The following is a 7,070-nucleotide window of genomic DNA, read 5'->3' on the forward strand; positions in this document are numbered from 1 at the left end:
CCATTCACTTTCTTCATTTTTTTCTGCATTTTTCGTTTACTACTGATTCTTGAGCTGCTGTAATGTGTGAATTTTCCCAGTGTGGGATCAATCAACAGTCTTATCTTATCTCCAATCTTATCTTTAAAGAGAGCGAGATAAAGGCTTAATTTCCCTGTCAGAGATCACAGTCTAATGGTAAGAAAAATATTCTAAATATAGCGAACACATCAGTTGATATTGATTTTTTTATGACTGGAACTGTCCCTTTAATATACAATTTGGATCTTATTTTTGTAGTTTTAGACATTATTTCTATTACTTATGATTTGTATTCACCTATGTTATTGCCCAGTTTGGGAACATGCCCAAAATAAATGCAATAAAGTTAAACTCAACTGCTGAACTTGAAGAGTGATAGTTTTACTGTTTATTTTTGTAGTTGGTGGTTTGTTGAAAATCTGGATTGACAGTTTGTGTTTCCTGTCCAGTTTGACCTCTACGCAGCGATGTCGCTGTGTTCCCAGAACTCAGCGATTACCATTTTTATTATTACAAATAGGAAATATATCCAAGAAAATAAGACCTACAGTAGATTGTAATGAACCTAAATTACATCACAACATGTCATGAGGTTTTAGATTAATCTCCTATCTTTCAGGGAGCCACCAGTTTCAGTTTATAAATCAACTTGTGGAGGCTTGAAACTCGACAAGAGTAATTCATCAAAGTGGCGTTTAGTCTGATTTATTTATTATGATTGTTCTTTGAGCTGTGTGAAGAGGCTTACAGTAACAGTCACATCAATTACACCTCTTACAGATCTCTCTCACTTCCCTTCTTTAATTCTATCATGGTGTCTCTCCTTTTCTCTCCTGTTAAAAAAAAAAAGTGGTCGCAATTTACTATTCCTGAATAATGAGAGTGTGGCTCCCTCCATTTAGCCCGAGGCTTACAGAACTAACATCTGGGCTGTTTGGCAGGCTGGCCGCCATTGGCCTTGTTGGAAAGCCTCTTCAATGCTGCTCCAGATGCAGGCAAGGGAGGCCCAGCACACACAGATGGAGACACACATACACACTGGAGCTGACACACACACACACAGAGCGTGCACACGACATCACTAGGAACATCCATACATGCATCTACACACTGGCACACATGAAAGAGGCTGTGCACTCATGCAAGCCTAAATACAGATGTGTGAAGAGTTAAAGATACAGTGAGCTGCAAACAAACAAACACACGCACAGAAATCCAATCTCGCACCCAGATGGAGACCGAGCGGCAGCTGATGTGGTGGGCAGAGCCGGCGCATTGTTGGCACAGGTAACATGTTCTCAACAGCTGGCGCAGGTTAGGCATTCCTGGGAATTGGAGCCACAAGGCAAATGTTCCCGCTGGCTCGGGGGCTGGCGATGTGGCAGGCAGGCTGGCAGGCTGGCACACCGTTGCCCAAACACACACACGCTTTACGCAAAATGGATGAATCCAGGAGAGAAAAAGACACATGAATACTGTCACAGATGACAAAAGTATCACATTGCATGCTTATAGTGAGAGTCCATATACACATGTTTGTGAAGATGCTCAGTTACAAAGAAACACACAAACTTTGCGTGTCATGCCCTGCACAGTGTCCATCATCAATTTGCTGTCTTCTGACTTCATCTGTGTGTGTGTGTGTGTGTGTGTGTGTGTGTGTGTGTGTGTGTGTGTGTGTGTGTGCGCATGTTTTGTTTTGGTCTCTGTGTGGAAGTGTATTAGCCTTTTCACTGCCTGGGGGCTCATTTCCTGCCGCAGCTGTTGGCTAGTTCCTCTGACATCTGGACTGAGGAGAGACAGACAGGCAGGCAGGCAGAACAGAACAGAGGCGACAGTAGCATTTTTCATTTCAACATGATCTCTGAGCTCTTACGATGAAGATTTGAGGAGATCATGCCGCCATTTGTGCCCTCTTGGCCTGAACTCGGCTGTTCTGCATCTGCAGTATTTGTTTAAAGCTCTGTCCATGTTAGTGTTTCTCTCTTGCTCATTGTTTGTGTGTTTTCTGCCCGCTCAGATCCAGCAGCTGCAGCATGCCTGATCATAACTGACTTTTGGAGATCCGATTATTGTAAAATTGTCCTAGAAATTAACAGTGAAGTGCTGTAAAATCACAACATCACAAAACTGTAGATAGAGAAATCATGAAACAGTGTTCTATTTACAGTAATATTTTTTAAACCACTGAACCAAACAAAACTGTTAATTTAAAGTAAGAATATGTTGAAATAATATTTCTTTGAAGAATTTACAGACGACTGTAGTTTAAACAAAAGAAAACTGTAAAACAAAAAATAGTACATTTCTGTTAAAACTACAACATGACAATGTTAAAAAAAAATTGACAGGTTGACTTTGTTTTTAGAGAAATTAACCATATTAAATTTTATAAATCCATGTGTTATGCTTTACAGATTCATATGCAGCCTACAACTGGATTTTAAAACATTTGAGTATTGCTTTTGAATCTTCCTTAACACTAAAATGCATCCACAGCTGCTTTTTTCTGTAAAAACATCAGATATTGTTGTTTTGTTGTTGTTATTGTTTTTACAGTGTGTGTTCTAACAGGACAACAAGGAGCTCCTTGTATGAATGCGCTGCGAAGCATTTTGGTCTGTAGGTAGTTCGAGCTCCCATAAAGCAGCTCACCATGTTGCTATGGCAGCATTTGTGGTCTTCAGATACCTATAGAGCAGTGTTATATTTTATATCAGAGGTAAAATGCTATAATATCCCCCAAGACACTCTTTACAGTGATTATGGGTGCTTAAACTTGTTACATCACAGTCACATCATAATAAAGTACACTCTGTGTGATATTATTGCCGTAATGAATGATGGCAGACATTATGGGTCCTTTGTCACCTACCTCACAACCTTGATCATTCATCTTACACTCGGCCTCTTCCTCTCTTTCTTTACCTTCCTGACTGACTCCTCCGCTGTCCTGCCATTATTATCAGTCTCCATCTCCTTTTAGTTCCCACTTAGACTGTCTGCTGTTGTAGATGTCTGTAAGGCCGACAGTGTGCTCCAAACTAAATAGAAATTGACATTATTATATCTTCGTCTGTGATCTGGTTATTACATTATGTTGCTTACATGTGTTCCTGATTGGTGCTGCATATCCGTTCATTTTATGTGTCTTTTTTCTCCTTTATTTTGTTTGTATTTATGAGTAGATCCCATTTATCATCTTTTTTCGTTTTTAATTAATTCATTATAAATGTTTGATTTTTTGATTTTTCGTCACACTAAGCTTCATCATTTTTGGAACAACCTGAAATATATCATCAGCATTCACATGGATTGTCATGATATTTTTAACAGACATTCATGAGGACGAAACTCATTAACTTTGGTGATCCTCCTGCCCAGTCGCCAGAAGACAATGCATTTCTGCAAACCACGGCTATGTTACATTGCTATGTTCTACACATATCATTTTAAGGTTTATAAAGTAAGGTTGTGTATTGGCTGACATTGTCACTGGGAGGTGGAGGGGATGGTGGATGGTAGCTGCAGAACAAACAAAAACCAACAAAATCAATAGCTTTTTTCTTGTATCTTCGTTACATTTCCAGCAGCTTTTGGGCACCAATTGTGTGGGGTTTTTTTTACCCTTTATTGTGAAGAAAAAAGCAAGACAAACAAGACAGGACACAACAGCTGAGGCAGGACTACAAACATCAGGAGACATTCAGACATTACAAAACAAATGAATGTGAGTATGAGTGTGTGAGTGTCGTGGGTGTTTTTTAGTGTCCCTTTTTAGTCAACAAACATGGGTGTTTCTTTAACCAAAGTGGTTGTTTTGTTTACCAAGACATGGCTGCCTTTCCTGCCATGATAGTGCCACAAAAAGCAATTTTATTTGACCAAAATATCGCTGCCTTTTCAGAGGGGATTGTGTCACCATAAGTGGTAGTTTGAAGTCAAAACATGATATTTTGCTAACTGTAAGCCTACACCTAACCACACATTAACCACAGTGTTGTTAAACACATGGAAATTTCAAGTTTTAATGTATACACATATGTAATGTAACATATCTATGGTTTACAGAAATGAACAATGCCAACATTTATTCTGGCAATTGAGTCAGATCCCCTTGCACCATAGCTGGTCAAAGTTTTCTCTTTTTCAGCGAAATATCTCGACATCCACTGATAACACTACCATGAAATTTAGCACAAACATTCATGCTCCCCCCAGGATGAACTGTAATCATTTAAGTGATCCTGTAACTTTTCCTCACATCATCAGGTCAAATTCTTACCGGCAGAACTACTGAACTAAAGAAACTCCTGTCAGTCTCAGCTGTACTTTGCATGTGGTGCTTATTAGCAAATGTTACAGTGCTTAATGAAGGTGGTGAACATAGTAAACATTATTCCTGCTTAAAAACAGCATGGTAGCATTATCATGGTGAACATGTTAGTGTGCTGATGTTAGCATTTGGCTTACAGCACCACTGTTTAAAAGTAGATAACAAGTTTTTATGTTTTTTAAGTAATAAAAATGAATAAAAGGAAGTGTTCTTAGACTGTCTGCAGGCTTTTGAGTCACTATGAAAGTCAACGTGGGCTGAAAGTTCCTCAAAACAAGATGTGCTTTAAATATCAGCTGCGTTAACACTGAGTTAGTCACACGCAACAATGATTTATGGTGTGGTGACCAGAGCCAAATGTTCTGCTTCTTTATGTTCTCAAACGCAGCAGTTTGTCTGTGTGAACACAACAAATTTGATTTTGTTTGGAGTGTACTCTGAAGATAACACAAAAAAAATAATTTGGAAGGGAAAAGCCCCCTAAAAAGTCCAGCAGGGGTGTTTGTCTGTGGCAGGACGGCTGGCCAGATGTAGAGTCCCCCCCCCCCCACCACTCCAGTCTACACACACACATACACAAACACACACACACAAACACACAGTCACTCTCTCTCAGCTCAGCGATGGGGACGGCCGGCTGGCTGTTGGCTTGGAGGCGCCATTAACCAATTTAGCTTCCAGATGTCCATCATACAGCCACAGCCAAAGCTGCACAGCTCTCTGTGAGCTTCACACGCACGGGTGCGAACAGCCCACACACACATAATACACACACACACACACACACACACACACACAGCTGAGCTGTGATGTGCTGATGCTGGGACAGATACATATAGAACGGCATAGACTTCAGATGCACAAAAGACACACTAGGTTTTACACATCACACACATCCGACTGTATTAGTGCTGTTCTCCTTGTGTGTGCATGTGTGTGTGTGTGTATGAGGGTGATATTTGATTGACAAGAACAGATCCTGATAAAACTGAGACTCACTTTTTGATCATTTCTAAAATGATCCTCCACCATCTGGAGATAAGCAAGTTAAATACACAGTTGTTTCTCCTGATGTCTGGTCCCCCTGAGACATGATGAACACACACACACATTCATACATCAGGATGCGTGCTCTCATACACACATGCATGTCTAGAAAGGCATGCACACACATGTAAAGTCGAGCATGCGCTCACACAGACACATATTCAATCTCCTCAAATGGACAGATGCTGCACCTCTAGAGGCACAGAGACCCAGCAGCTGTTCCCCAGCCAGTCAGATGGGCAACCATTGGTACTTCATGAATATTTTACACTCAGTCAAAATGGCTGCATTCCAGACTCCTACAACAGCAGCCACACTGGTCCAGATGATCAGATCATTAAACTATACGGACGGACTTCCTCCCACTGTCGCTGGAAAAAAAAGTTGCATGAATATTTCTTGGAGGTTCTGACACAGACGAAAAGTTTGTGTTAAGTGTCTGATTGGAGTAAGTTTAGAGGACGCTAGGTTTTCAGTTTGAGTTGATGTGTTTTACTTTTTTTTGTATGTTTAAGTCTACGGTTTTCTCTTCAGGGGCATTGCATCAAATTCCAGGCCTTACCCAGCTAGCAGGGAACATCCCCACAACATTGGCTACCTCGAAGTTGCAATACTGTTTTCAAAAAACATTTTAATCTAATGTTTAAAGAATATTTTAAGGATGTTTATTATTTCAAATAATATTCCTGTAAGGTTAAATGCTGACATAAGGTTTTAACTACAACATTCTGGGGATGTTTTGGTGATGTTGAGAGGCGACAGATCATAGAATGCTCTTTTGATAAAAACGCTCCCACAATGTTACATAAGAACAAAAGAAGAACATTTTCAAAGTAACATTCAGAACATTATTGAGACCTGAGATTGCAGATTTTTTAAAATGAAAATGAAATGTATGTGATATTTTAACAAAAAATATTTTCTGATGTTTATAGAGAATGTTACCCTTAATTTGAGAAGTGCATTCTGGTAACTAAAAGACGACTTAGAATGTCACTAAAACTTTGCATTGTACCATTTTCAATTAACCCATAAAATGATTTATTAATTGAAATTAATCAATAAGTCAAACAATCTTTACAAATAGGTGAGCAAAATCTAGAGTCCGTAGTTGAGGGAGTGAATAAAGTGAAATGTACAGTACAGGTGTTGAAAGAAAACAAACTACTTAAAACAAAGGTGTGGTGAGGAGGTCTGCAGCCAAAGACTGACTGCTGCTCTTATGTGCACTGGACACACCGGGCCCAGGTGTGTCCAATGATACCTAATTAGGATCATCAGGTCTGCTGCCCTGCAAACAGAAAACAATCAGCGGTAGCAGAGGAGTCTAGCAGAGGGGCTGTCACACACACGCACAGTTTAACTTATCTTATTATGTTCAACAAAGTCATTTTGCTTTGTCACACTTTTCTTTTCTTTTCTTTTCTTTCTTACCTTTCTTCGGGAAAGACATGACAATGTACCTTGGTGCTGCATCAGCATAAGCAGTCATTCATTCAGCTCTTGAGACGAATCGTTCACGGGCAGACTTAACCATTTTGCACCTATAAGGGTTGAGAGGGGCCTCAGAAAACTTCCATTATTTTTTTATATAAACTTTAGTCTTTAAACTGATTTATTCAGTCAATTTTAAATTAGTTATGGCACTATTTTTCTCATAAACAAA

This window comes from Plectropomus leopardus, chromosome 15, assembly GCF_008729295.1.
Source record: "Plectropomus leopardus isolate mb chromosome 15, YSFRI_Pleo_2.0, whole genome shotgun sequence".
NCBI lineage: Eukaryota > Metazoa > Chordata > Actinopteri > Perciformes > Serranidae > Plectropomus > Plectropomus leopardus.